The 21,626-nt window shown below is 46.0% G+C and overlaps 1 long non-coding RNA gene across 1 annotated transcript; it reads right to left on the minus strand.

The window, feature by feature from the left end:
* Positions 1-10,924: 10,924 nt before the first annotated feature.
* Positions 10,925-21,111, minus strand: LOC116476305 (uncharacterized). The gene is made up of 3 exons (XR_004250184.2): positions 21,055-21,111; positions 11,895-12,042; positions 10,925-11,082 (listed from the first exon to the last, which is right to left on the minus strand). It is a non-coding gene; the product is annotated as an uncharacterized LOC116476305 (long non-coding RNA).
* Positions 21,112-21,626: the final 515 nt, after the last annotated feature.

Below are 21,626 nucleotides of genomic sequence, written 5' to 3' on the forward strand. Positions count from 1 at the left end.
GGTGGCTCACGCCTGTAATCCCAGCACTTTGGGAGGCCAAGGTGAGCGGATCACGAGGTCAGGAGATCGAGACCATCCTGGCTCACACGGTGAAACCTCGTCTCTACTAAAAAGACAAAAAAAAAAAAAAAAATTAGCCGGGCGTGGTGGCGGGCACCTGTAGTCCCAGCTACTCAGGAGGCTGAGGCAGGAGAATGGCATGAACCCGGGAGGCGGAGCTTGCAGTGAGCCGAGATCACGCCACTGCACTCCAGCCTGGGCGACAGAGTGAGACTCCGTCTCAAAAAAGAAAGAAAGAAAGAAAGAAAGAAAGAAAGAAAGAAAGAAAGAAAGAAAGAAAGAAAGAAAGAAAGAAAGAAAGAAAGAAAAGAAAGAAAAAAGATCCTCCTCTATGGAGACTCAACGCCGAGAATCCCGGGCTAGACAGTGACTCCCCTGGGAACTGAACAGGCCAGAATGAAAAGAATCAGTGTCCCATTACCTGAAAGTGGAAAGTGTGACGTCTAAGCAGACGCCCTCTGGGGCTCGGAGATCTGCTGCAAGGCCAGCCTGGTGTGGTGAGTCCCTGTACTAGTCGGCTCGAGCTGCTTGTACTTCACGGTGTGGTTCCTCATACTCAGAACCCCGTGCAATTCTCGGTGCATGGTGGACGCTCAGCATGTGTTGAGTTGCAGGTGAACTGGAGATGGAGAGAAGGCCACACTGTGCCTTCCACGGGGTGTGGGAGTGGCAGGGACGCCCAGCGCAGCACCCACCTTCCACCTCCCTGCATTGGGCCCAAATGCTTGCATTGAGGAGATCCTCCTTAGAAGATATCGGGGTGCGGAATCTGTGCAATCAGGAGTTGGGCTGAAGAAGACAAGGGGAGTTGACAATAAGAGCAACAGCAAGAGAAACAGCAGCCACCTGGAAGCCACCATGAGCTGGGGTCCCCGGGACACAGCCAGTGGCACCGTGACCTCGGGCAGCCACATTCCCACCTGTCACTGATGGTCACCCTGATTTGGGCCTCACCCAAGATTCTGGGGAGTCTGGCCAGGGGTCTTCTCTGAGCTCACTGACAGTCCCTCCATGTTGGTGTTCGCAGCTTCTGAAGCTGCTGGAAGGGGCATCTGCCCGGGATTTGCTTCCAGAGCCTTTGTGCCCAAGTCCCTGTCACGAAATATGTCTCCAGATGTCCACCAGGCTGCATGGCCTTGGGAGCAGGGAGTCTGCAGGCCCTGGGGCTTTGCCTGTGGGGGCTGTGTGTGTTCCATGCTGAAGTTGGGAAAATGTCCCCCTCTCCACCAGGTTGCACTTTGTACCGGGGGCTCAGAGTCCCCCAGAGACCTGTTTCCTCCTACAGCCCCTTTCCATGGGGTCCAGATAGGGGCTCTTGAGGTCAGGCCAGGACGCCCGTCTCTAGGGCAAACCTCAAGCCCTGTCCCGACTTTAACTCTCCCCATGCACCACCCAACCCTTCCTACTCATCCAGGCAAACCCTCCTAAAAGTTAACTCCAGTGTGGCCAAACTCGACTCCGGACACCCAAGAGGGCCCACACCACCTGAGGTCTTCCTCCCTGCTAGGTAGATCTGAACAAAGGATGTAGGGGCTAATATGCACTCATTCAGTCAAGGGGCATGGACAGTTACCAATGCACTGTGTAAGGATGCACACATAATGAGTTGCATTTGTGGAATGATTCATAGTTCACACAGTAGTCTCACATACTGACCTGTTTGACATGTATTCGTGCCATGTGAGTTCTGACTGCCCTGTGGGATAAGCATGTAAACTAAAAATAAAATCCTAACCCCCTCGCAACTGACTGAAAAGATTCCCTCTTGGCCAGGGGGACCCCAGAGAAACCTTAGAAACTGAGTTCCTGGCCACGATGGGACAGGAGGTCAGACGTGCGTCTTCATACCACTCCCTTTCGGATATTAGACACAGCAATGGCCCAGCACTAATGTTAAAACAGAGACCACAGGACTGATGGAGCAGACCCTTTGTGGCACTAAGGTAACAAATTATAAACAGGACCTAAGTCCATACCAGGCAAGGGTTAAGTCACACACCCTACTCTTACAAAGTACTGTGTTCTAACTGCCACAAGGATATTATTTTTCTTTAGCAGTAAAACAGGCACTGCCCTCAAGATAAGCAAGATTAAAACAATGGCCGCTTCCCAGCCTTCAGCATGGCCACCTTGCAGGCTGTAACCCTTTGTAAGAAATAAAGTCATCGTGGTCTCTCATCTCAGTTTGGAATGTGGCACCTGCTGAATCTTGGTGACAATCAAAATTCTTACTGCACCATCTTGCTGCCTATTCAGTGGGGAAGATTGGCTCCCTGTAGCAAAATGGAAGGAGAGGAAGTAAGAAGGAATGGATATTGAGCAGATAAAACCAAAAGGTCTGACTTAGGGCAGAGGCAGCACTCTGGGCCTGCATGGCTCTGCCTTCCCATCACACTCATAACTGGAACTGCAGGTAAATATCCCCAAAGATCTCACTGTGTATTTCTCTGTCTGGCAACTGCAAGCTCAATTATGAGGCCAAAGCCTGCAGAGGAAGCCTGAAGTTCAAACATCGTGGGTGGGGCAAGGGAGGGGGCAGTTAATCGGGTGTAAAGGAATGAAGGTCAGCTTGTGCCACCTTCCCCCATTCACATTCTGCTTACGCATGAAATATTCCTAAATTGAATAACCTCGTTACATCTTTTTTCCGTGTTGTGAAAATAATTGTCCTTCAAGGTAGTAGACAATCTCAGAAGAGGGTTATGGTTCGTGTTTTAAAGCCCAACAAGGAGGGGGAATAGAGCCTTGGGAGGAGGGTAAGAATTTGGAGAGTAGTAGTTGAGGGAAGAAGTCCATGAACAAATGCGGCTAAGCTCTTTAAGTCCCTAAGAAAGGTAGTTAGAGCCAATTCAACCATCTTCCAAAACAAGGGATTTGCAACTCACTGAAAGATGGGGATCATTTATGTCCACACTTTCATTCAAACTCTGAGCTACAATAAATGGATCTGGGATGAAATGAAAACCTTTCATTAAATATATTTTCAAAACAGGCGTGAAAGACGCTGAACAAATCCCTGTCAGCTGCACAGGTGTCTTTGTAACACATTGGCAGTTAGCGTGACAATGCACGGGAAGCGGCTAGACTCCAGGTTCCACTCCAGCTGCTCAGCATTCACCCATCCCGTGCCCTCTGAAGAAGCAGCTTTGCCGAAAGTGGAGGGCGAGAAAAGAAGGAACCCCAAAGCAGGTGTCCAGGTGAGCAAGCACTCCCTTGGGGAGATGGGAATTGTAGTTGAAAACTCTAGACTTCTACTTAAGGAAAAGGGAGAGATTTCCCAGTGTGGAATGAAGTTCCATGGCACAGACTGTGTTCACCCCATGGCACCCCTCAGGAACCAGGGTGCTTTAAATGTCCGCTGGAAGTTGGCTAAGTTTGTGCAAGCGCCACTGGGACGATCTATGGGGCAGATGGGGTGAGGACAACCAGTAACTGAGTTTTAATTGAGACCCAAAAGTTCCAGGCTCTGCTTCTTAGAACATGGGCCCCAAACAATGGTGGGAGCCCCTAGATTCCCATCAGGGTCCTGAGCAGAGAGAGCCATAGAGTGGGTGACATTTATCTGCAGAAGCCCAGCCTTGCTCTTCTCCGCTTCTGTTTCTTGCCTTTCCCTGGTGTATCACATGCACCAGCACCTTCTTCCAGGTCTCAAGAAAGACTCCTGGGTCAGCGGAGTGAAAATAGCTGGGACTTGGAGAGGGAAGACCTGGGCTTGGATCCCAAACCTCACACCAACAACCCACGTTACCTCAGGCACAGGCTCTCTGAACATCCTAGAATGAGGATAGCTACAGCCCACCGACCTCACAGGTTGAGGGAAGATCAGAGTCCTGATCTCTGAATTCACGGATGAACTCTAAAGCGCTGCCATGTTCTAGGTACCAGGATCCCACAGTGGTGTAGGTGTGCCTAACCCGCTGGGGCTGCTGTGCAAACACAATGCCTGGGGGCTTAAACAACAGACATGTGCATGTCACAGCTCTGGAGGCCCAGCTCAAGGCACCTGCTGTGTCAGTTTCTTCTGAGGTATCTCTGCTTGGCTTGTAGATGCCATCTTCTCCCTGTCTCTTTACATCATCTTCCCTCTGTATCTGTCTCTGTCATAATCTGTCTCATATGGCTCTGTCTTATGAAGACGTAGCCATATGAGACCTGCCCCAGTGACCTCACTTTAACTTGATTACTTCTGCAAAGAAACCATCTCCAAATAAGGTCCCACTCTGAGCTACTGAGGGTTAGGGCTTCAACATATGGATTTGGGGGACACAATTCAACGTGTAACAGAATGGATTTGCCTCTCTTTCGTCTCCCAGCACTACTGCATGCCATCCTGTTTCCTAATGAAAAGCTGGAAGTCATTCCTAGCTCTACAGCTGTGGGTCCCAATCTTGGAGGCTGTTAGAATCTTTCAGGGAGTTTTAAAAATGTGATGCCCAAGCCACATGCAGACCAGGTAAATCAGAACACTTAGGAGTGGGGTCCAGGCATGGGCACATTTCAGAGCTCCCCAAGGGGCAAATCTGAGACCTACTGCCTTAAAAGGACTTGTGGGGTGAGAGTGATTAAATGTTGACATATCAGAGCTCCTCTGCTGAGGGCTTCTGCTTTGCTACGTGGCTCTGCTCAGGAGCATCCAACTCCTGATTAGGCCTGAGATGGGTCAAAAAATTTGAGCAAAAGCTGGAAAATTGTCTCCATAATGAAATGAGTGACTGCATGTTTATAACAGCAGCGCCCTTGGAGGAGAGAGATGCTCATTCCAGTGTCTAGCACTAGGGAACAGGGGTGAGCTGTCCAAGCAGAAACTGGATCAAGGAGGACGTCTCAGACACCATGCAGGAGAAGCTCTCTCTTCTGTAGTCTTATCAGCAAATGCTTCGTGCTCTTTAGGGCTGCTCTTTGGTGACAAGCATTGAGACGATAGCACCATATGGAACAAGATGATGAGGGCCCCTGGCAAGATGCTTGTGAGATTGTGCCAGCCTTTGGGGCTAGAGTAAGACTCCCTCAATGGGGTATGTGAAAGGGACTGGCTATTCACCAGCACCAGAGAACCTGGAGTTTGAAAACCCAGATCCTGAAATATTTTCTGGTATCTGGGCCCCTGAGCCTATCCTAATTTTCAGTAAATCTTTTTGAAAGTTTTGGTGATGTTACCTGCCTTAAAATGGGACAAAGAGGCATTTTTGTTCACTCTTGGACCAGGGCTTGAAAGGGAGCCCTGTACCCTTGGGACCTGCAGGAGGGCTGCAAGAGGAACAGGGAGAAAGTCCGTCCTTGAAACCCCTAGAGGATGAGGGCACTGCTGGGCCAAACCTTGCTCCTCAGACATGTGTTCTCCTCCCATCTGCTCACTCACTCATTCATCTATTCACTCATCCACTCGTTCGCTCACTCACTCACTCATTCATCTATTCACTCATCCACTCATTCACTCACTCAATCATTCATTCACTTTATTTACTCATTCACTCACTCATTCATCTATTCATCCACTCATTCACTCACTCCCTCCCTCATTCGCTTATTTACTCATTCACTCATTCACTCAGTCACTCATTCATCTATTTGCTCATCTATTCATTCACTCCTTCACTCATTCACTCATTCATCTATTCACTCATCCATTCATTTACTCATTCACTCATTCACTTATTTACTCACACTCACTCATTCACTTGTTTACTCATTCACTCGTTCACTCATTCAGTCACTCATTCATCTATTTACTCATCCACTCATTCACTCACTCATTCATCTAGTCATTCATCCACTCCTTCACTCAGTAATTCATTCACTTATTTACTCATTCACTCACTCAGTCACTCATTCATCTATTCACTCATCCACTCGTTCAGTCACTCATTCATCTATTCACTCATCCACTCGTTCACTCACTCATTCATCTATTCACTCATCCACTTGTTCACTCAGTCACTCATTCACTTGTTCACTCACTCAGTCACTCATTCGTCTATTCACTCATCCACTCGTTCACTCACTCACTCATTCACTTATTTACTCATCCACTCCTTGACTCACTCACCCATTGATCTATTAACTTATCCACTCATTCACTGAGTCGGTGACTCCTTCACTTATTCACTCATCCACTTGCCACTTCTGTGGCTTTCAGGGGAGATTGGGCATCCTCCCTCCTCGGCACAGCCTGGGGGTTCTTTACTTTGGCCCCAGCCTCATTGGGCGGCAGGTGTGTGGCTGCCTCCCTCTGTGGAATCTTCTAGTTCATGCCAGCTCCTCCTTCCTGGACCTAGTTGCGTGCTCCTCCCTGCCTGGCTGCAGTTGCATTTACTCATTCATTCATTCACTGACCCACTCATTTACTCACTCATTCATTGACTCGCTCATCCATTCACCCACACATTCATTTATTCATTTGTCCACTCATTCACTCACTCAATCATTCATTTGTTATTCATTCATCCACTAATTTACTCATTTTTTATTCATTTACCCACTCAATTCACTCACTCACTCATTTATTCACTTATCCACTCATTCACTTATTCACTCATCCACTCATTTACTTATTCATTCACTCATCACTCATTTACCCATTTATTAATTCACTCACTCACTCATTTATTCACTTATCCACTCATTTACTCATACATTTGTTCAATCACTCATTCACTTATTCACTCATCCACTCATTTACTCACTCATTCATTCACTCACTCATTTGTTCCCTCATCCACTCATTTACTCATTCATTCATTCACTTGCTAATTCATTTATTCACTTATCCACTGATTTATGCATTCATCCATTCATTAACACACTCATTTATTCACTTATCCACTCATTCACTTATTTCTCATCCACTCATTTACCCACTTGTTCACTCACTCAATCATTCATTTACTTATTCATTCATCCACTCATTTATTCACTCATTCATTTACTCACTCGTTTATTCACTCATTCACTCATTTAGTCACTCATTCATTTATTTACTCATCCAGTTGTTCACTCACTCAATCACTCATTCACTTATTCACTCATCCACTCATTTACTCATTTATTCATTCACTGACTCACTCATGTATTTATTCATCTACTCATTTACCCACTCATTCATTCACTCATCCACTCGCTCATTTACTAACTCATCCAGTCATTTACCCACTAATTCAGTCAGTCACTCACTCATTCATTTATTCCCTTATCCACTTATTTCTTCACTCATTCATTCAACCCATACTCAGAGAGAACTTTCTTTTTTTCTTTTTTCTTTTCTTTTCTTTTCTTTTTTTTTCTCTTTCAGATAGAATCTCACTCTGTCGTCAGACTGGAGTGCAGTGATGTGATCTTGGCTCACTGCAACCTCCGCCTCCTGGGTTCAAGCAATTCTCCTGCCTCAGCCTCCCATGTAGCTGGGATTACAGGCATGCACCACCATGCCCAGCTAATTTTTGTATCTTTAGTAGAGACAGGGTTTCACCATGTTGGTCAGGATGGTCTGCATCTCCTGACCTCATGATCTGCCTGCCTCGGCCTCCCAAAGTGCTGGTATTAGAGTGGTGAGCCACCGTGCCTGGCCCAGAGAGAACTTTCAACATGCCAAGTACAGTTCTGTGCCCATAGATGAGGGAGTGAGCAAGATTGACTAAGTTCTTGTGCTCTTGAAGCTAATATTTTACTGGAACAGACATGCAATGAGTAAGCTAACAAATCAATATACAACAGCTTCAGGTGGTAAGAAGTACTATGAAGAATGATGAAATTAGGTAAAGTAATAGAGAGAGGGCAGGCAGGAATGGGAGCATCCCATTTTCTCTAGAGTGATCAGAGAAGACCTGAATAAAAAGGCAGCATAACTAAAGCAATTGTTTGGCCTTTGCCTCCTTCTTATAAAGAGCGTTGGTGTTTACTTAGCTTTGCAGCTTGCAAAGCCACCTCAATCCACTATCTCAGTTTATGCCCACAATGACCTGGCAGATGGAGGAAAACAGGCACTGTTCTTTCTATTTTTACAGGTGATGAAATTGGCACAGAACACCAAAGGGTGGAGCTGAGATTCATGCCTGGGCTGCTTCCCCACCATCCCCTCACATTGTATCCAACCCTGACTTTTGTGTCCCACCGAGGAAAGAAGAAAGCCACCCACCCCAGTGACCATGGCCTCTAGCTGCTCTCTCTGCCTGTGGACAGCCAGTGGATTGGGCTAGGACACAAATGCCTTCCATCGATTTTCCTTTCAGCTTTTATTGGGCCCTGTTCATGGGACTCTTTAAACATCAATGTGGTTTCCCATGGCCTTCTGAGGAGATGTAAAACTTCTTGCCTTGCCATTCAAGTTCAATTCTGGCCTCAATACATTCTATCTTGTTTTATGTTTTTAATGGAATTCAAGTTTACAGAATTAAAAGAATCATTATTCTTGATTCATGATATATTCTCATCCTTGCTCCATACCTGACTCTCCTGCTATCTTGTATTTTATTTCATTTATTTACTAATTTGTTTTTAGTAATATAATGAAAACCAAGATTCATACCACTCAACCCAAAAATGTCAACACTGGCCACTAAGCTCTATATGCCCTTCTGGCTTTATTTCTCCACTCAGACGGGTAGCCACCCACCTGAATCAGGCGTTATTGTTCTCTTGATGTTTTTAGTGTACAGTGTTAGCAAGGGTGTGTATGTGTGTGTGTGTGTGAGCCTGAGCAATATATTGTTTAGATTTGGTAGCTTGTTATTCTTAAAAGCTATTCTCTAAGCTGTAGTTATTGCCATTTAGCCTCCATATGGTAGGATCTAAGAATATGGAACTTATTAGAAATGCTAATTCTTGAGTCCCACCCCAGAACTACTGAATCAGAAATTCTGATTTGCATTTCTCTGATTACTAATAAGGTTAACAACCTTTTAATTTCCTGACTGGATGTTTGTGCTTCCTCTTCTCAGAAATGCCTGACAGAATTTTGCCCAGAGTTTTAAAATTGTATTGTTTATCATTTGCTGATTGATTTTAGGAGTTCTTGATGCATTTTTGACAGGAATTCTTTCAGGTTAAATGCATTGAGAATATTGTCTTCCAGGTAATAGCTTCTGTTTTCAATTTCTTTGTTCTGTCTTATGATGAGCAGGATTTCTAATTTTCATAGAATCACGTGTTTTGCTCTTTTTTTGTGGTTGCCACATTTTGAGTCTTCTTTAAGAATCGTTTTCCTTACCCCAAGGATAGAAACACCTATATATTTTCTACTAAAGGTTTGAAAGTGTTTGCTTTTGACACATAAGTCCTGAGGCCTTTCAGAATTGCTTGTATGTGGTATAAAGTTGGGATCTGTGTTCACTGTATTTTCCAAATGAATAGTCACTTTTTCCTGGCTGCGTTTGTTGAGTAGCTCCTCCTTTCCCCCCAATGTGCTGTGACTCCTCTGTCAAAAGTTGAAGCTTCACAACTGAGTGTGATTGTTTCTGGGCCGTCTATTCTATTACATCAGCCAATGTGTGTATTTTTAGACCATCAACAACTGCCTTAATTACACTGACTTCATAGTAAATGTTTATATCTGGTAATCAAGTTCCCTTTCCAGATGTGTGTCTACTGTTTCTACTGGAATTTTCATTGAGCTTGTTTTGAACTGATGGTCACTGTGGGAGAATTCCCACTTCCAGCGCTATCTCCAGAGACTTCTTTCAGGAACCCAAGCTCTCAGTTCAATCGACCGTCCTTGTTTCAAGCCTTTGCTCATGCTCCTTCTTGCTGAGCCCACCCCACCTCGCAATTTAGAGCATACCCTGCTCTCTCCACTCTCACACTTCAATGCTCAGCTCTGCCTCCTTCCCGAAGCTTTCTCTAACAGCTCAAACCCTCAGGATCCCCCCCCATCCCATTGAAAAGGAACAGTGCCTGTTGAAAGGAAGCTCTGTTAAATGTTAGCCGTTATAATAGTTATCAAAATAGTTTCTCCATTCACTGTGAAATTTTTTAAAGGTAATTTATTTTGAATTTTTTCTTAAACTTTTCCTAAGAATGATTATAATTCTTCAAATTGTCTCATATTTTTCTAAAGCCCTAGCAAAGAGGAGGAACCGGTGACTTTCTAGAGGAATTCCTGGCAGGACACCCCCACCCAGCAGGAGCTTTGCTGCCACTGGCCGATGTCTCATCTGAACTCAGCTGACAGCTTTCTCCAGATTCCCACCTTCATAGATTTGGGATGATTTTGAGGGAGAATCTGGTCCATACATAACGAGTCCTTTTTAAGTGAATTTTCTCTGCGTATGATGTATAAAGTCCCAAATTAAAGAACCTGGAGAAGTTTTATGGATCAGTTTATGGCTGCATGAAAGAGAAGGGGTTTCACCGTGGTCTCGATCTCCTGACCTCGTAATCCGCCCGCCGCGGCCTCCCAAAGTGCTGGGATTACAGGCGTGAGCCACCGTGCCCCGCCCAGCTTTTTTCTTTGCCAGTCACTTAAAGGGGTCCATGCAGAGCTGATTGATAAAGAGTAGATTAACTTGACCTAGCCCAGCCCAGCCAGCGTCCACTCACCAAATATTCTGAACTTGTTGGCACAAGAGAGCTTTTCTCTTCTGAACAAGAAACCCTTATTTGTTATTTTTAAACATTTCAACTCAAATATCATTTACTAATTTTGACATTGTAAGCAAAAATAAATACAATGCTTGCTGCACAGAAGTGTTTGTGAAATGAGGGAACGGATGAATGAGTGAGTGATTGGAAGTGAGGAAGAGCAGAGTTCCCACTGGGGCAGAAAGTGATTTTCCACATTTACATTACAAACCCTCTTAGAAATACTGACTACCTCCTGGGTATTCATAGATAAATGTTTACATGTAGCTCCAGCAGAAGAAAGAAATCCAGGGCACCTGTAGGCCGTCCTTTCCTTTTGACTTGACTGCCCATTTTCTCTGCTTGCTCCTGTGTGCTGGGAAGGTGGGAGGGCCACCAGGATTAGGTTAGATTTGAGGTTAGATGGGCTGAGAGTGGCATAGTCAGAAATGAAAGAACCTTGGGACGGAGCTGGAGAAACATTTGCTGAATAAACGCAATGCGCAGGAAGGAAAGGCCCTCAGTGTCTCCACTGAGTAAACTTCAGCTCATATTTCCTGGCTCCACCCACCACCAAAAAAGGCTCCAAGTGTCACCAGAAAAGTCAGCGTATTTTGATTACTTTACTGAGAAGGGTCTCAATCTTGCTACCCAAGTCTAGTTCTAAAGCTAAGCCTATTTGCTTCTGAGGGTGGCTGTAACAAAGGACAGGAGGGAGGCTTAAACCAGGAGAGATTTCTTCTCTCACTATGTGGAGGACAGAAGCTGGAACCCAGGTTTTAGCAGAGCCGTGCTCCCTCTAAGAGGCAGAGAATCCTTTCTGCCCCTCCCAGCTTCTGGTGGTGGCCATCACTCCTTGGTGGTTCTGAGCTTGCAGCTGATTGCGCCACTCACTGACCCTGTCATTATACCGTGTCCCTCTGTGGGGTCGCGCCAGACCCTGACTGTGTCACCCTGACTCTGTCATACGGTGTCTCCCTGTGGGATTGCACCAGACCCTGACTCTGTTATTATACAGTGTCCCCCTGTGAGTGGCCTGTCCTCATGCGGCGTTTTCCTCTCCAGATAAAAACACCAGTTGCAGGGGATTAGGGCCCTCCCTAGTGACCTCATCCGAATCTAACTACATCTGCAAAGAACTTATTCCCAAGTGAGAGGACATGCACAGATACCCGGGTTTAGGACGTCAACAGGTCTTTTGAGGAACACAGTTCAACCCATGTATCACAATATGTCCCATGTACCAGCCGTTCTACAAAGCAGAAAGACTTGCAGGTAAATACCGTTGTCCAACTCAAGTGCATGGAGACAATGACAGCCAGGGACCAATTCCTCGTTAGGATATGTACTGAGCATGGGCTATAAGGCAGACTGTCCACTCCTCACATGATTCTGTCTCATTTGCGACTGCAGTGCATAAACAGGTGCTCACTAAGTGTTTGCCAAATAAAAATGTACATAAATAAACAAGGTATCAAGCTAACAAGTGAGTAACCAGCGAACAAGGAATAGTTGTGAGCAAATATGGGCTTATTCACAATGGGCCATACTCTGTCAGATCTAAACCTTCACCAGTTATATAACTCACCACTGCTTTTTGTGCCACAAGGAAAAAAAAATTTTGCCAACTAAACCGTTGCACAGTGAATTCTTATCACTGAGAATTGTATATGTATTAATAGAGTTCTTGTCTGGGTGCCATGGTTCATGCCTATAATCCCTTTGGGAGGCTGAGGCAGGAGGATGACTTGAGCCTAGGAATTTGAGATCAGCCTGGGCAACATGGTGAAACCCCGTGTCTACAGAAAATGAAAAATAAAATAAAATAATTAGATAGGCATGGTGGTGCATGCCTGTAGTACCAACTACTTGGGAGGCTGAGTGGGGAGGATCACTGGAGTCCAGGAGGTTGAGGCTGGAGTGAACCAGGATTTTGCCATTGCACTCCAGTCTGGACAGCAGAGCAAGACTATGTCTCAAAAATAAATAAATAAATACATGGTTCTTTTATTTTGTCATGGATACGTACCTTCTATCTCTTGTGCATAAAAATGAAAAGGAAAACATAAGCAGCATGAAGAGCTAAGACGCTTTTGAAACTTTTTTGGATGCAGCGTCTACTGCTCCCAAGTCATGTCCCGGCTCACTTGGCCTCACTCAAACCTTTTCACGCAGTTATCAGCCTCTGAGCCACCAAGAGCCAGTGGGCTCCACTGTTGCCCCTGGACTTTTTCAAGCTGCCAACACCCATTCTGTATATTTGGATACTGGTCCTTTGTAAGCTTAACAGAAGGTGCAAGAAAGGGTTCTTTCCAGAAAGCAACCAAAGTCATCTTATCCTCAAATGGTCTGAGTTACTGGGTAATTGAAAGTCAAAGACTGGGATGTCCAACCATGGCACTAGGCGACAAGTGTAGATGACAAGTCACTGGGCTGTGCATTGAGCTTATTCTGAATTTCACTGTTACAAATATTCTCACACATGAGGGCAAAACTCAATCACAATTTCAGATCAACCACAAATGCAATAGATTACCAGACATATCCTTATACTAGAGATGTTAAAATGTGAGGAAGAAGGGGAAAAAAGTACAACTAGTGTTTGATGAATAACCTGGAATGAACAATGGTGATCATTTGTCAACTGCTTGCTAGCTGTTGTCTTCTGTGAAAGTATCAACAAAGGCCAGACCTCTATTAGGAAATGCAGACATCATCCAGTGTTTGTGAAAGGCAAGTATACAGTTGTCTTTAGTGAGAGGCAGTAACACTTAAAGCAATTTCTGAATGAAATAAGAAATGATAACCATTTGAATGACAGAGCAGAAGCAAGCCATGCTGGATGAATGTTTCAGAGTATTTTTAAAGTCATTAATCAACATGCTTTTTGGGCATGGAATGGTAGTGAGAATGAGATCAAGACTCTGCCTCCAGTCTTATGCGGTGTGGCCTCTTGCAAGCTCCTTTACCTTTCTGGCTGCAGTTTTCTTGTGTGTAATATAAGACTCTCAGGTTTATTCCAGATGCAACATTCTACTTCTGATTTTTCAGAAAAACACCTCATAGCCATTTGCAGTCTGGCCCCTTGCTCAATAGGTCACTTGAAACTCTTTCTTAAAAGTATGCACCGAACACTTTCTACACAGGAGGATCGTTTCTAAATCAATAGCGGCATTCAGGCCCGCTTCTGTGTGGCCTGCTTTGCAATGCAGGGCACACTTTGAGATACTATTAAGGTATTTCAAAGAACCTTAGAGTGCGTCAAGTTCCACCTTCTTTACAGAACTAGAACTTTGCTTCAATACCCAATCCTTTGTTAAATACTCCTCTGAGAACGTGTGTGTGTCTCAGCAAGGCAGCCCGTTCAATCACTCAAATAGCTGGAAAATTCTTTCCTGCCCAGTTGTCGCAAACAATTGGAATAGAACAGGAAGTCCAGACATGGATCCAGTAAGAGAGGACAGTGCCCAGCACACACAGCAAAAGGCTCACACTGAGCACCTACAGACCATTGAAACACACATCGCCTGGCGGAAAACACACAAAGAACATGAACAGATTGTTTGGTAAAAAGAAAATGTCATCGGCTCTCAACCATACAGAGGCATACCCAAGCTGATACAAAATAAGAAAAATACAAAATTAAACTCAATAAAGGCGTATTTTCAACTCTCAAGTAGGCAACGATCAAAAAGCTTAACAACAGCTACTGACCAGGACTAGAGGAAACAGGCGTCCGTATACATTATTGGTGGGAATATAAATTGATAAAGTTTACAGGAAGGGAAATTTGACAATATCTACCAAAATGCAAAAGCACATAACTTGTACCTACAATGCTACTTCTAAAATTATAAATCACAGAAGCAATTCTCAAGCTTTTTGGTTTTGGCACCACTTTATACTCCAGATCTTACTGAGGCCCCAAAGACTTTTGTTTACACGGGTTACCTAGACTGACATTTACAGTATTAAAAAATATAAGTGAGGAACTTAAAAGAGATGTATTATATCATAAAATAATAATAATCCCATTGCAGAACAATATAAAACACATTTTCATTAAAAATGGTTATATTTTCCAAAAATATTAGTGAAAACAAGGCATTGTTTCACATTTTTACAAATTGGCCTGGGAGAAGACAACCAGCTTCCCAGCTCCACTTCTGCACTCGGCCCTAGTGAGGTGTGGTTTTGGTTGCTGTCCCTGGAGGAAATGTGCCTGACTCGGGAATGAAGCTGCAAAAGAAAGCCGCTTGCAGGAGAGGCGCGGGACTCGCTTGGGAAGCTGAGTCTGACAGAGCCACACGCATGTGAAACCACGGTGTCATTCATTCCCTGAGGTGTTGCTTCTTAAGAGCAGAGGACTGGCAACAAGCCAAGGGTCCCTCAAAAGGGGGATGATTAAATAAACTACAGCCCATTTATAAGAATGGAATTCGGCCGGGCGCGGTGGCTCACGCTTGTAATCCCAGCACTTTGGGAGGCCGAGGCGGGCGGATCACGAGGTCAGGAGATCGAGACCACGGTGAAACCCCGTCTCTACTAAAAATCCAAAAAATTAGCCGGGCGTGGTGGCGGGCGCCTGTACTCCCAGCTACTCGGAGAGGCTGAGGCAGGAGAATGGCGTGAACCCGGGAGGCGGAGCTTGCAGTGAGCCGAGATTGCGCCACTGCACTCCAGCCTGGGCGACAGAGCAAGACACCATCTCAAAAAAAAAAAAAAGAATGGAATTCTATGCAACCATTAAAATGAATGATGTAGTGTATTAAGTACCGTTATGTGGAAATGAAAGATTTATCGATAAGCATAAAGTAAAAAATAATCTGCCAAGCCTATTTATATAAATATATAGTATATATAAAATACATCTGGAAGGAAATGCAGTAAAGCATTATTGATAGTTGCTTTCCCAGAAGGGATGGGGGCCTGCACACTAGGGCATCGGCAGGTTCACTTTTCATTTTACATCTTTTGTAGCTTTTGAATTTTCTATCATGTGTATGTTATCAAGCCAAAGTTAATTAATCAATCAATCACTGTAAACACAAATTTATAACCTATTCTGAAGACAAAATGAATTAATGCATGACAAAATGCCTGGCCCATTGTAGATATTCAATAAATGTTAGCTGTTCTAGTTAATAATTTTATTATTAATAATAATCATAGAATAACTCTAGTTTGAGTTATGTTTAGTCTCCAGTCTTCCACTGCTTGGGTCACCCTTTTAAGTGCTACAACCCCTGACCATCTCTCCTGAAAGTAGTTCCAGGTCTGGTCTGAACAGCACAACACAACAGAACAGCCTCAGAAACCAGTTTAGGTTTTATTTTGGGGTGTTAAATATTTCATGTAACCATATTTTGTTAGTCTAGTCATTATTGAAACAGTACCTTTGCCTTCCCCTATGGGTTCGATTAATTTCCCTTAGAGAAACCCTTCCAACACCTGGAGTCTTCACGCCTCCCCGTGTGCTTGGATCAGGAGCACGGAGTGAAGCTCCGATGTTCTCCGTGCTCCCTCATTCTACGTGTGCTCATTTTCCTCTAAGGATTTATTCCCACCTTGGGTTTTAAAATACCTCCCACATATACTTCCTAGATTTGTGCTTACAAACCAAGTCATCAATAAATGTTATTTGTTTGATGTTTAATAATTCACTATTCTATTTCGCTGTCTTAGACTCACAAGATTTTAGACAACACCCATAATTCCTTCTCCACCTTACTCAGTAATCACAGTCTAAATCTAAGATTCAATCTATTTAGGAAAAATACCACACAGAAAAAATTCAAAATTATTTTGTTTCATATTTTAAACAGCTAAAGTAGAAATAAGCATTTGATAAGCACGACTATAAACTGCACTGTGGTGGATCCCACACCTCTCTGATCCGAAACTCTGTCATTCCTGCACCATGTAGAGACACTGGGACACATTTCTCAGCCTTCACCGAGCCCATGTGACCGTGACGTCGAGACACTGGGACACATTTCTCAGCCTTCACCGAGTCTGTATGTATGACCATGACGTCCCCTTCTCTTCAACATCTTGAAATAAGACTAAATATATAAAGTCTTAGAATCCAAAGCCAGCCTATCACTGACTTGCTAGAGCTACCTGCTCTGCTGTGTCCTGGGCCCTCTACGGAGCTTGCTGAGACTTCTGGTCTGTTCTCTGAGGTGCCTTTGTTCCTTCACTCTTCATTCATTCCTCCTCTGTTGAATGCCTGCCACCTAAGCACAGGGGGTACAGGGTTGATGAGGAAGACAGGGCTCAATGGCAAACTCACAAAACATTCCAAATTATATTTCCCTTTGAATGTCCCCTCTCTCAGAGGCAGTTGACCAGAGCACCGCCCACGGCCTTTTTCAATCTTCGCCTTCATTGTGATAACCATAAACTCACACACCTTCCTTTCATGTTATTTTAAATTTAAAACTAAATACTGTTATCAAATCACATAAAAGTAAAAGTCTTTCTAGAATCAAAGTTATCTTGATTTGAAAGATGTGTATGATTGACTTCAAAGATAGAGTCAGTGTGAAGATTGAGTCTACTTGCTTGCCGCAGGTTTCCTATTATTCAACCACAGTTTCCAATGAGAGTCTGCTCATGGGAGGCTCTCACTCTCTCTCTCCTCCCCCACTCCACGGAATGGGGAAAACTAGCCCGGCTGAAGCCCATCAATGCAGCAGGAAGCTGGGGGCTTGCACAGGAAGTCTGGGGTGAGGCAGGCCAGGAAAGGATGTGGGCCCCTCAGGGACATGTGAACACAAAGTGGAGACACTTCTCTCCAGATCCTAGATAGGAAATGGGAGGTGACACTGATCAGAATTCCCAATAACAATCAATTACCAAGCACGAGAGAGCAGTTGGAACTCCATGGAAGCAGTTTGGGTAGCATTGGAAGTGTCTAATTGGTAAATGTCGACAATAAATTTACAAAAACTGCCAATGAGATTTTGAAATTGTAAACCCTGAAAATTGGACATGAGGTCACCTGTTGATTCATTAAAATAATACTCCTTCTTATTATATCAAAACTTGATTTATTTTTAACTTTTGAGAATGTATGTATCACATAAAATAAGATACCATGCAGCCAAAGTTGAGGGGAGACCGAAAGGAATGCTTTGGGGGCACTAGGAACGCCTTCCTAAACGTCAGCACCAACAGCACTCGTCTCTTCCCAGCTTGTGAGCTGCGCTGTCCTAGGCCCTTGCAGGCAGGATGTGCGCCGGCTTCTCCCCGTGCAGAGGCGGCACGCGGGGAGAAGGCTCTACAGGGCTGTGCAGGGGCTGCAGCACAGGCTCTCCTCTGGGTCCGCAACAGCTGTGCAGCCAAGGGCAGGTATTCAGGCGAAGTCCTCAAACAAATCATCAGATCTGACACTGTTGACACAGGAGGTAAAGAAATTGCTTTTTCCCTGGAGCACAAAGTAAAGGCACCGTGAAACAGTCAATTCCGTGGGGAATGACCAGATATTCTCTCCATTGTTGGTGTTTGCTGGTAGGTACACAGTTAATCATGGACAGAATCTTCATGTCCCATGGATTTTCCAGACATGGCCAGTGTCTGCCGTAGGATCCTGAGTCAGAACAGGGCGTGCAGAGGACTGAGGCGAGGTTTGTGGGGCAGATGGTGCGAAGCAGAGATAGGAGGGAAGGGCGATATCAACCCTCCTCCTGGAAGGTGGCGAGTTGTCCTAAAACCCCAGGGTAAAGCTGCGGAGCTCCCTGTGCCATGGATGCTCCTAAATTGGCAGCGTGGCCTTATGTCACCCTCCTTATTTTCAGCTGGGTACTGTTTTTAGCAATGTCCCACTTTTCTGAGCAAGACACCACCTGGCTGGTCGGACACAGACATCCCTAGACTCTGAGTTTTCCTGGGCTTTCAAGATTGAAAAACAGAGTCTATTTAACATCCCCAAGCAGGGTGCCCAGCCAGGGCTGCTGTGGGTGAAGGTATCAGGACCTTCTACCATGGCCCATCTCAGCCTCCAGGGCTGCTGTGGGCAAAGGTGGCAAGGCCTCCCACCATGGCGCCGTCTACAGCCTCTGACTTAGCGGGCTGAGCTGCTTCCCACAGAAAGGCCTGAGCCCTGCAATCTCTGGATGCTGCATCACCCAAGGCGGGGACTCTGCGAGGCACTGCATCTTCCCAGGGGACAAGGGGAGCAACGCCTTTCCCTCTGCAGGGATACAGCAAACCTCAGCCGGCTCACAGCAGTGGCCTGGGCCCAGTGAGGACCAGAACCAAACAGAAGCCTGAGCAGACTTCAGGCCACTGTGGCCGCCCTTGCGGGTGCAGGAGCCTGGAGCTGCAGGGTGTTGGCTTGGTTGGCCCTGGTCCTGGTCCTGAAGAGTCAAGTCCGCTGTGGACGCACATCAGAGCCAGGCAGGCCTGAGGACCCTTGGGAGAGAGGCTATGGGAAGACTGTGGGCTGGGGGATTATGAAAGCCTGAGGCCTGCCCTTCAGCTGGGCCTGCCCTGTGCCCGCCAAGTGCAAGGTGAGTGAAATTCTCAACCTCCAAAGCCGGTCACTGGCCCTCAGGGACAGAGTGCTCACCCCAGCCTGTGCGGTTCCATTTCCCTCCTCCTGTCCTCCTGGGGCAGCCAGCACCTCCTCTCTAGAGCTCTCCGGCACAAGCGCTTGGCATCGGTTGACACTGCAGTGGCTTTCTCAGAGCCATCAGCAGCCAGGGTGAACCATGCATTGCAGCAACTCAGGGGCACCCTCCTCTTGCATGGTGGTCCCTGAGCCTGTGTGGGCCTGGGGCGTTCGCCTAGTTCTGTGTGATTCCTGACATTGCAAGGCTGTGTATTCTTGCTCATAGACGACTTTCTCTTCCCTGGTCTCCATCCTATGACCTCCGACAGACCAGCGGCATCCTTAGGTCAGCGGAGAGTTTGACTCACCATTTTTCATCGTGGTGTCAAGCAGCCCCATCCTCCAGACTTGAACATCTTGGCTGAAGTTGTTATTAAGGTCAGCATGTTCAGTTTCACCGAGGCACAAGGATGGTGCAGGGCAAGTAGCCGTGTCTCCTAGATGGCAAGGTCAAGGAGCATGAGGGCTTCACGCAGAGCTGGAAGCAGGAACAGGAAAGCCATCCGAGATCCACATCCCCCATCACTCCAGCCCCTCCCCCTGCCACAGTGCCCCTGTTTCTGTTATTCACTGCGGGGCCTTCCTCCCCGGCTCTGCCCACAGTGCTCTGGGATTCCTACAACCTAGACGTGCTAGAGGATGTTAGGAGCCCACTCAGCCACTGCACCCCAGCCACGACCTCTCCATCCCCATCAAATTCCTTAAAACACACTCGGAGCCTGCTTGGTCACTGCACCCCAGCCGCAGCCTCTGCATCCCAATTCAAATTCCCTAGAACAGTAGTCGCCAGTCTTTTTGGCATCAGGGACCAGTTTCACCGGAGAAAATTTTTTCATAAACAGTGGGGGTCGGAAGGTGGCTTCAGTTTGATTCAAGCACATTACATTTATTGTGTACTTTATTTCTATTATGACACTGTGATATATAATGAAATAATTATACAACTCACCATAATGTCAAATCAGTGGGAGACCTGAGCTTGTTTCCTGGCAACTAGAGGGTCCTATCTGGGGGTGATGGGGACAGTGACAGATCATCACGCATTAAAGTCTCATAAGGAGCATGCAACCTACATCCCTCACATGCGCGGTTCACAGTAGGGTTTGTGCTGCTATGAGAATCTAATGCTGCTGCCGATCTGACAGGAGGCTGAGCTCAGGCAGTGATGCCAGGGATGGGGAGTGACTGTAAATGCAGATGAAGCTTCACTGGCTCACCAGCTGCTCACCTCCTACTGTGCAGCCTGGCCCCTAACAGGCTGCAGACTGGTACCTGAGACTGGGTGATTTATGTAGAAAAGAGGTTTATTTTTCTTTTTTTTTCTTTTTTTTTTTTTGAGATGGAGTCTCGCTTTGTCGCCCAGGCTGGAGTGCAGTGGCGCAATCTCGGCTCACTGCAAGCTCCGCCTCCCAGGTTCACGCCATTCTCCTGCCTCAGCCTCTCCGAGTAGCTGGGACTACAGGCGCCCGCCACCACGCCCGGCTAATTTTTTGTATTTTTAGTAGAGACGGGGTTTCACCGTGGTCTCGATCTCCTGACCTCGTGATCCGCCCGCCTCGGCCTCCCAAAGTGCTGGGATTACAAGCGTGAGCCACCGCGCCTGACCCACAGCTCCACAGGCTGTTCAGGAAGCACAGTGCTGGTATCTTCTCGGCTTCTGGGCAAGCCTGGGGGAGCTTCTGTTCGTGGTGGAAGAGGAAGCAGGAGCAAGGATGGCATGGTAAGAGCAGGAGCAAGGGGGGTTGTATCGGTCCCTTTTCATGCAGCTGATAGAGACAGACCCAAGACTGCACAATTTACACAAGAAGGAGGCTTAATGAACTTACAGTTCCACATGGCTGGGAGGCCCCACAAACATGGCAGAAAGCGAAAGGCACATCTTACCTGGTGGCAGACAAGAGAGCTTATGCAGGCAAACTCCCCTTTATAAACCCATCAGGTCTCAGGAGACTTATTCACTATCATGAGAACAGCACAGAAAAGACCTGCCCCATGATTCAATTACCTCTCCCTGGGTCTCTCTCACAACTGGTGGGGATTCAAGATGAGATTTGGGTGAGGAAACAGTCAAACCATATCAGTGGGGGAGGTGCCATACACTTTAAACTATCAGGTTTCCTGACAACTCATTAACTACTGGGAGGACAGCACCAAACTATGAGGAATTTGCCCCCCATGACCCAAACACCTCCCATCAGGCCCCACCTCCAATGTTGGAGAGATGACAGTTCAGCATGAGATTTGGCAGGGACAGATACCCAAAGCACTGCAGAATCTGACTGAACCAGACTGTGTTAAGTGAGTCCCTCACACAATCACTCAGAATGAAGTGGCTCCCGGTGCATTGAAAATAAGTCCAAATTCCTTGCAAATCCAAGGGGGAGGTGTGGCAGGTGGC

The sequence above is a fragment of the Hylobates moloch genome, unplaced genomic scaffold (assembly GCF_009828535.3).
Source record: "Hylobates moloch isolate HMO894 unplaced genomic scaffold, HMol_V3 SCAFFOLD_2, whole genome shotgun sequence".
Lineage (NCBI taxonomy): Eukaryota > Metazoa > Chordata > Mammalia > Primates > Hylobatidae > Hylobates > Hylobates moloch.